The sequence below is a fragment of the Dermacentor variabilis genome, chromosome 9, assembly GCF_050947875.1.
Source record: "Dermacentor variabilis isolate Ectoservices chromosome 9, ASM5094787v1, whole genome shotgun sequence".
NCBI lineage: Eukaryota > Metazoa > Arthropoda > Arachnida > Ixodida > Ixodidae > Dermacentor > Dermacentor variabilis.
In genome coordinates, this window is record NC_134576.1 from 83,248,505 (window position 1) to 83,258,028 (window position 9,524).

A 9,524-nucleotide genomic window follows, 5' to 3' on the forward strand; every position below is an offset into this window, starting at 1 on the left:
TGCCAGCCGTTGCCTGAGCAAATCTGAACGGAATTATACGGTTACGGAACAGGAATGCCTGGCAGCTGTTCTCGCCATACAGAAGTTTCGGTGTTATCTTTACGGTAGACCATTCAAGGTTATCACCGACCATCATTCTTTATGCTGGCTGGTCGGTTTGCGTGATCCCTCTGGTCGCCTCGCACGTTGGGCACTGCGCCTCCAGGAATACGACTTCGTGGCGTCGTACAAGAGTGGCCGTCGTCACGCTGACGCAGACTGCCTCTCTCGGATTCCTCTTGCGACTACCGACTGCGATGCTGAGAATTTTGACGACTGTCTCGCTGCTGTTACTCCTACGTTCCCTGACGCGGCAGACTTTCAGTGAGAACAACGGAGTGATGTTAGCCTCGATCCGCTTTTTGTCGCCGCCCGTACTTCTCAAGGCAGCGGTCGCTTTACCGTCTGTGATAAATTACTCTACAAAACTAATTATTCCGGGCATGGAGCGCGTTTTCTGCTTGTTGTCCCGGAGAGCCTTCGCTCCGACGTTCTACGCGCCATGCATGACGATGTGACATCCGGCCATTTCGGTTTCATACGAACGCTACACCGCACGCAGGAGCGCTTTTACTGGCCCAAGATGTACGAAACAACCAAGCGCTATGTCGCTAGTTGTGAAACGTGCCAACGTCACAAGCGACCGACCACCGCAGCCCCGGGTCCCCTTCGGCCATTGACACCACCCAACACGCCATTCGAGCAAGTAGGCACTGATCTTTTGGGTCCATTCCCGTTATCTAGCAACAAGAACCGTTGGATAATTGTCTGCGTAGACCATCTTACACGGTATGCAGAAACTGCAGCCATACCGTCTTCCACCGCCGCTTGCGTGGCGGTCTTCCTGTTGCGTTCCGTGCCTTTCGTATCTGTTACATTACCTTCAATGTGTCCAATACTACTCATGAATGACGGTTCGGCTTTTTTCTGGCTGCAGCCATACAGTCAAAAATTCATATTTCACAAAAAAATTTGGGCCGAGCGGCCTGTGTCAGATCACCAAGCAGGTTCGTCATGTATATTCCTCAAGCAATAAACACCAGTAAATTGCTCAAGTAAGTTGAACGTGTAGCACAGTAAAAGGAGTGTATATTGGTACATTCCTTTTCGGATTCTGCAAACAGCTGTAAGCCTAATATTAGTTTTACTTAAAATTACCGCCATTAAACACGTGAAGAACCGCCTAATTTTGAGTAGTAGTTGACGAAGCCAAGTGGGGCTGGTATAACGCAAACTGCAATGTTAGTTAAGTCCCAGTGTTACTGCCGAGCGCTTCTGTGAAGAAATGCAAAAAATTCGATATTATACCATGAACTAATCGTCGTGAGCAAACATGTTGTAGCAGAATAAAACGAAGGTAAATGTTGCAGAAGTCATATATAGACAGCGTTTGTCATATATTTGTTGCACCGCTGCTGGCATGGTATCATAACTGGATTCTTATATACTATGTTATTGCGGTTGTCGATCCACGCATGAAAAATCCACACTGGGCTGATCTGCGCTCCTTCGGCTTCACTGTAGCGTTGCCTTTGAGAACTGTATTGTCGTCTAAGAAATAAGCTCTTTGAATAAATTTTCCCGAACGAAGACACCGTAAAGACATATTTGAGATGACCGCCATAAATATACAAGCAGAGGGAACGAGGGCGAACAAACGAAAGCACTGCAGAAGGCGCCCGGACGACCCCCCCCCCCCCCCGAACTAGCCACCATACGCGAACTGCAGCAGACGACAAGCGCGTGTACTTGCCCTGACGTCACACGAGCGGCGCTCGCAGCGCCCCTGTAGTTCGTTCGCGGGGCTAATAAAATGAATTATTCAATTAGTGGCACCAGCTACCTACTCGTCAATCCCATATTTCTTCGCGACGAAGCCCTACATGCCTGTCACAACGAGCCAACCTGTGGTCACTTGGGCTACGCCCACACATTGGCAAGAATTAGGCTAAAGTACTACTGGCAGAGACTTGCGGCGGTCCTGAAACGTTACATCCAGACTTGCGGCCAGCGCCGCAAAACCCTACCCGGCTAGCCCACTTGAATGCTGCATCCTGTTAACACACCGCAAGCGCTGTTAGAGCAAATTGGCTTAGACCTTGTAGGTCCGTTTCCACTGTCTACTGCCGGCAATAGAAGGATAATCGTCGTCACAGATTATCTTACTAGATTCGCCGAAACAGGTGCTATCCAACCTGTAACAGCCGCTGAAGCAGCGCGATTTTTTGTCAAAGCCGTCGTTCTAAGGCATGGCGCTCCCGCAGTGGTCATAACAGACAGAGGTACTGTGTTCATGGCCGCACTTCTGGATACCGTTTTGCGACTAAGACCATGGCTTATCATCCCCAAACCAATGGGCTGACAGAACGTTTAAATAAGACTCTGGCAGACATGACGAGTATGTACATCGACGTCGACCACATGAACTGGGAGAAGATTTTGCCATATGTTACATTTCTGTATAACAAGCTCGCCAAGAGACAACGCGCATGACACCTTTGAACTTCGTTTACGGCCGGGTAGTGACAACAATGTTGGACGCAATGCTGCCACACGGGTGCGGTAACGACTAGACTGCTGCCGAGGAGTTTATGCAACGCGCAAAGGAAGCCAGGCAGCTTGCGCGTTTGCGAATCCAAGAACAACAGGACTATGATGCCAGACACTACAATCTTCAGCACAGACCCGTCATGTACAACGTCGGTGACCAGGTGTGCGTCTGGACTCCTATTCGTTGTCGGGGGCTACATCAGAAGCTCCTGCGTCGATACTTCGGGCAGTACACTGTTCTGCGCCGCATCAGCGATGTGAATTATGAAGTGGTCCCCGACAGTCGTACCTGCCCCAAACGCCGGCGGCATCTGCCCGAGGTTGTGCACGTGCTTCGTATGAAACCATACTTTTGCTAATGACCTCAACTTTGCGCCTTCTGTGCATTGCCGGCGGAGGTTGGTGCATCGGGACGATGCCTTTTTTTCAAAGGCGGGGCAAATGCCACATCCTACATGGTCGCCGCGGCTATGTGCCAGGCGATGAAAACGACGCTGAAGTAGCGCGCGGGTAGGAAAACAGACGACAACGACATCGCGTTCACTGCTCTGATAAAGTGCTTTTATACGTCCTCTACACCAGCTTTCCTGTCTCCGACTAGGCCGTGACAATATTCACGAACATTTCCAATAAAATAAGGGCAACACTGGAATTCAGACAACTAAGGCAATAGGCTAGCTTCAGGAAGGGATCATCTATAATGCATAACATCCATGTCATCAATCAGGTAATCGAGAAATCCGCAGATAACATTCAGCCGCTGTATATGGCTTTCATAGATTACGCAAAGGCATTTTATTCAGTACAGATTCCAACAGTCATAAGGGCATTACGTAATCAAGGAGTAGAGGATGCTTATGTAAATATATTGGGAAGTATCTACAGAGATTCCACAGCTACCATAATCCTCCACAAAAATAAGTAGGAAGATTCTTATAAAGAAATAAGTCAAACAAGGAGATAAAAGTTCCAATGGTATAGAGTGCGTACTTGTAAGAAGTATTCAAGCTATTAAACAGGGAAGGCTTAGGAGTGAGTCTAAACGGCGAATATCTCAGCAACCTTCGGTTTGCAGATGACATTGTCCTGTTCGGCAACACTGGGGACGAGATACCTTAATAGAGAGTGTGTAAGAGTGAGGTTGAAGATTATTATGCAAAAAAGAACGATAATAAGAAATGGGCTAGCAAGGAAATAAGAAATCATGATCGCCAGTCAGCCTGTAGAGTCTGTGAAGGAGCAGCTTACCTGGATCAATTACAGGGGATCCTCATCTTGAGAAGGAAATTTACAGAAGAATAAAAATGGGTTGGAGTGCATACGGAAGACATTGTCAGATCCTGACTGGAAGCTTACCATTATCATTGAAAGAAAGGTGTACAATCAGTGAATTTTACCGGTGCTGACATATGGGGCAGAAACTACAAGACTGAAAAAGAAGCTCGAGAACAAGTTAAGGACCGTGCAAAGGGCGATGGAACGAAGAATTTTAGGCCTAATGTTAAGAGACTGGGAGAGAACGGTGTGGATCAGAACGCATACGGTTATAGGCAACATTTTTATTGACATTAAGAGAAAAATGAATCTGGGCAGGTCATGTGTAAGTTAGATAACTGGTGGACCATTAAGGTTACAGAATTGATTCCAAGAGAAGGGAGGTGCATTCGAGGAAGGCAAAAGACTAAGTCTGGCGATTGAATTGGAAAACTTGCAGGCGCTAGGTTGGAACAGGTTGGCGCAAGGCAAGGGCACTTGGAGGTGGCAGGGAGAGGGCTTTGTCCTCTAGTGGGCATAAAATAGACTCATGATTATTATCACTTTGTACAGGACGTTTAACACAAATAATTCTAGTGTAACATCACGCCGTTTATCTTGGCATAAATGAAAAGCCGAAGCAGCATATCTTGTAGACTGATTAGATGAAGCCAAGGGATGCTTGTATGGTATCCATTATTGTCGAGCGAGAGAGGCAGCTAGTGAACGTATTTTTAATATAGCAATAGCGCCGCACCGCCACTCTCCATTGACAAAGTGTTGATCACATTTTCTATTTCAGCGTATGCCTTCGTTCACGCATGGGCGAAATTCAGGTACGGTGTGTTCGAGGAGTATGGCAGCATATATGACGACAAAAATCCTTTTACCTACTGCACGCCTGACGGAAAGGTTGGTGGCAATCTTTTGACTTAAGTCCTCTTAAGTTATGACTAGACAAAGAGAATAACAAAAATACGGGTACATTCACGGATTAACGCTTGCCACACAAGGCATTCGTGACGTGTACTCTTTGCTATGAAATCGACCTTTGGTAAGTACGGGAACGGCGCATCGGAAAAAAGATACTAAAGGGCGAAATGCTCAATATTCCTTTGAGCAAAGGCATTTAAGTGCACCAATCGAAAGCATAGAAATTTCTTTGTTTTCATCTGTCTAATGCGCTGTCTATCGACCTAAACACGGCCGCTTGATAGAAATGCACGTCGAGCTGCCGTGTCTGTGCAAGACAACATTTTGGCTCACTTTATTACAAATCCAACCGCCTTGCAGTGTCGTGCAGCGTAAAACAAGGGCATTTTTCGAGACTCATTATTGATCTAGTGTGCACTAGACTTTGCAAGGACGGACGGACGGACGGACAGACGGACGGACGGACAGACGGACGGACCGACATCGGCGGCTTCGCGGGCCGTTGGACTGCCCATAGCTGTTCTTTGAATGTGAAACTGCGTAGAACTGCGTCCCACTGCGCTTCGGTATTGTCTTGTCACAGCGTAACTCGGAGCAATGTCAGAGCATGAGATTAACATCTGTGGTGTCGTTACATTGATAGCATGTCGTAGGTGTAGAGAACTTGGGATAGATCTTGTTGATTAGAAGCGGTTTCGGATAGGGTCTTGTTTGCAATAGCCTTAGCGCAAAGACCTGAGCTCTATTTAGTTTACTGTGTGGAGGGTTGAAAACCTTGCCTCTTACGTAGAAGTGCTTGGTTAGCTCGTTGTACGTGAGGCGGTTATTCCTGCAATCTGGAACCTCAGGATCTTCTTCCCTTGAGGCTGCCGCGTTGGCAATTCTTCGTGCAGCATTGCGGGGAGATTCGTTGAGGCTCGCGGGAGCAGCAGCGATTTCTCCCATTTGAGCAGGAAAGCAGATGATCGTGTGGAGTTTGGCGACCTTTGCGTAGAGAATGGCTAGTGCCTGTCTCGACATGACTCCTTTGGCAAATGCTCGGACGACTTCCCAAGGATCGCTGTGGATCCTTGATCTCTATGGGTCTAAAAGTGCCAATGCTATGGCTACCAGTTCTGCAATTTCTGGTTCTGTGGTGCACGTGGAAGCCGAGTTGACTTCACCTTTGCCGTTCAGAAGGACCGCTGTGAGGGCTCGTCTATTTGACGTGAAAGCCGCGTCGACGAAGACGCATTCTTCAGTCTGATTTCATGCTTTCGCTAGTAGGGCTTTGGCTCTGGCTTGCTTTCTGCTTTCTTCGGCAGCTCTTTGAGAATTTCTGTAGGGTTACTACGTAGTTCTGTAATTGGTATACCAATCTGTTTGGGGATGTCTAATGAACTGGACTCTTTCTTCTGCCTCGCCTATTTCCTCCTGTGTACTGTGCAGACCTAGTTGCATGAATATTTCAGTTTCTGAGTACATAGGTAACACAAAAGCTACCTTAAAAATCTTCCTTAACAATGAATTGAGTTTAACTCTTTCGGATCTCTGCCACTAGTACATGGCTCCATAGGCGAAGTGACTCAGCACAAAGGCGTGAACTCGTCTGATGACGTTGTCTTCTCCAAGCCCATGTCGGTGGTTAGTTACTCGTTTGGTGAGCCTGATTGCGTTGTACAGTTTCTTAGTGATACGTACAATCATTTCATTATTGGACCTGTTGGCTTCTATCACCCAGCCCAGAACGCGCATGGAGCCGACTCTTGGGATGACGCTTTCGTTGTTGGTATAGAGCATTATCTCGTTCTCCCTACGAGGAAGCCATCGCATTGATTTGCAACCTCGTAGCTTAAGTCGGTATAGTAGGAGTTCCGATTTCTTGGGTAAGCATCGGAGTTCAATTGGAACGAGGTGCTCTTCAGTGACGCTTACAGAGTCTTGGAACCTTTGTTCTACTTCTCCGTCGCAGTCTCCAGTACACCATATTGTGTCGTCATCCGCGTAAATCATGTATTCTGTGCATTCGATGTCTTCGAGTCTTCTGGTGAGACCCATCGTGGATATATTGAAAAGAGTGGGCGACATGACCGCTCCTTGGGGTATGCCTCTCTAGGCTAGCTTCATTGTATGTGATGCTAGGTCCCCAGCTTTGAGAGTGGCAATCCTTCCACTGACAAAGGCTTCGACATATTGATGAAAGTGAATACCCAGACGGAGGTTCAAAATTTTGAGTGTAAACGTAAAAATATTCTCAAAGGCTTTATCCATACCTAGTGCCACTATTGCTATCGTGTGCCTAGTCTTGTGGCTCATTATTTTATTCTTGAGTCGGTGCGCGGCATCATGCATAGATAGACCAGGTTTGAAGCCGATCGTCGTGTGAAGGTAAACATCGTGCTCTTGCAGGTACCGAGCTAATCGATTGAGTATTGCATGTTCAGCAACCTTTCCCACGCACGATATGAGCGAGATTGGTCATAGATTCTCGAGGCCAAGGGGCTTGCCCGATTTGGGGATTAAAATGATGTGGATAGTCTTCCATTTGCCAGGAACGTCACCGCCCCCTCCACATGTCAATAATTAGTTTTGTCAAGTACTCATGTAGTCGTCATCCACATGGCGGAGCATTTTGTCATACTGACAGTACCAGGGGCAGATCTTCCGTTGAGGCCCTGTAAAGCCACCCTAACACCTTCTACTGTAAACTCAGCATCTGAAGTTGGGATGCTTGTTCTTATATATTCCAATCGTGGAGGGGGCGGCTGCTGGGTGTCCTCTGCAGATAGGTGATAGGATAGGATAGGACTAGCTGTGCAATAACTTCTGACTAGGATAAGTAATTCTGTGCCACACGCAAGATTTTACTTAACGCGTAGCGTTGATTCGATATTGTGCTGGTTTCGCCTAGTAGGTGCTTCAGTAGATTCCAGGTTCCTCCTTCTCTCATTCTGCCATCTACAGAGTTGCAAACATCACCCCACTGTTGCTTAGAGCGGGTTTTGCAGCGCTCTTCTATCGCTCGATTGGTTTCGGCAATTCGCTTTCTCAGCCTACGATTGAGTATCTGAGCCTTCCATCAGTCGAGTAGGCATGTCGAGTAGGCGCGCAAAGGAACCTCGGCTGGCTCCACATGATTTGCACTTGTGTCAGTGTACAATTCGGTGGAAGAAAGAAGCCAGCGTAGTGATAAATGAAATAATTCATTCAATGTTACTAGAGGTAGCAGACCGTTCTCCTAATTGACGATACATCTTGAGGCTCCGTATGTGCGTGTCGCTTCACAAATGTGAAGGTGCACTTAGCAGCTCTATTCATTTATGCACGCTATGACACTAACCATCAGTTTCGTTTCTCGCGTGCGTTTGACTCTGCGAAGCATTGCGTTATTGAACGAGAATGCTGAAATGCTGCTAATGTACCATGTTTTTTCTTCTTTTAGGCTTGCGGCAATGGCGAGAACCGCAATGCTTGTACACTTATCTCGCTCATTCACCATACTTATGTCAGTGTCACATCTATGTTGTGTTGCTCGTAGTTCTTATGTAGTGGCGTTTTGGAAAATTGAAGGTGTGGACGCCGCCGACGACTGCGAGCTATTAGAATGATGTGATGATGACGCTATAAGGAAGCTCACCACAGTATTTCAAAAGGACCCCGAGGAGCCGGCTACTGTACGAAATCATCGTACCAAGAAACCAGCTGAAGAAAGTGTTGGGTTTCCACTTGGTTTAGTTTAGTGGAACATGAATAGTATTGTAGCACCTACCAACGCCGCTACGCGCTGATGCTAGAGCTCGGCGCTCTCTGTCGTCACTGAAGAAATGACAAAATAAAGTGGGGTTGGGCACGCTCGCGGCGCAAGCACGAGATGTGCTTGTCTGTTAGAAGAGCTTGCTACGCTGGTCCTCCGGTTCTGGCGCTCCGCTGCGATCCTTGGTTCCTGACGTTGGTGACTCCGGACTACGATATGACCGACCCCAGCTACCTATCGCCCTCACACAACCTTCCGCCTGACGCTACCTCGTGCCCTCAGGACGTCGCAGCTCTACAGCTTCGCCTGCCCACGTTCTGGCGCAACGACCCACAAGATTGGTTCACCCAGGTCGAAGCGTCCTTCGATCAACACGACATCACCTCGAAGACTTCTCGATATCACCGCTTATTTGCCAACCTCTCTTCTGAGATTGCTCAGGAGGTGGCGGACGTCATCGCTGCTCCTTTGAGGGATGCCGCATACCAGCAACTGAAGCCGAGTATTTTGTACTGCACCTCCGAGAAGCTTTGAGATGGCCGCCCTTCCAGTTGCTCAATAGCATGTGACGACTCCTTGACTCCAGCAACGTCGACGGGTACGGTGCGCTGTTGAAGGAGCTCTACCTGCAGTGCTTGCCGCAGTCCACCCGCCTTGCGTTGGCTGCTGCAGGAGACTTGACCCTTGACCGTCTCGTCCAGCCCGCTGTTCGAGTCCATGGCGCGACTTTTATTTTTGTCACCATACTCTCCGGCACCAGAATCATCTAACATGGCCCGCTTAGATCCCCAGATCGACGAGTTCGCCGTCTCCATCGTCACCCTTTGGGCGTCCTGTGATGACTAGTGTGGCTCCTCCTCACGTTCCAGCCGCTGTCTCCCTTCTCTGAAAAGTCCCTGCTCATGCTGTCGTGAAAGTTCCCCTTCTTGCTGGTATCATTGCACTTTCTAGCACCGCGCCCGCCAGTGCAAGTTCCCATGCCAGTGGACGGCAAATGCACTGTGAGATCACTGAC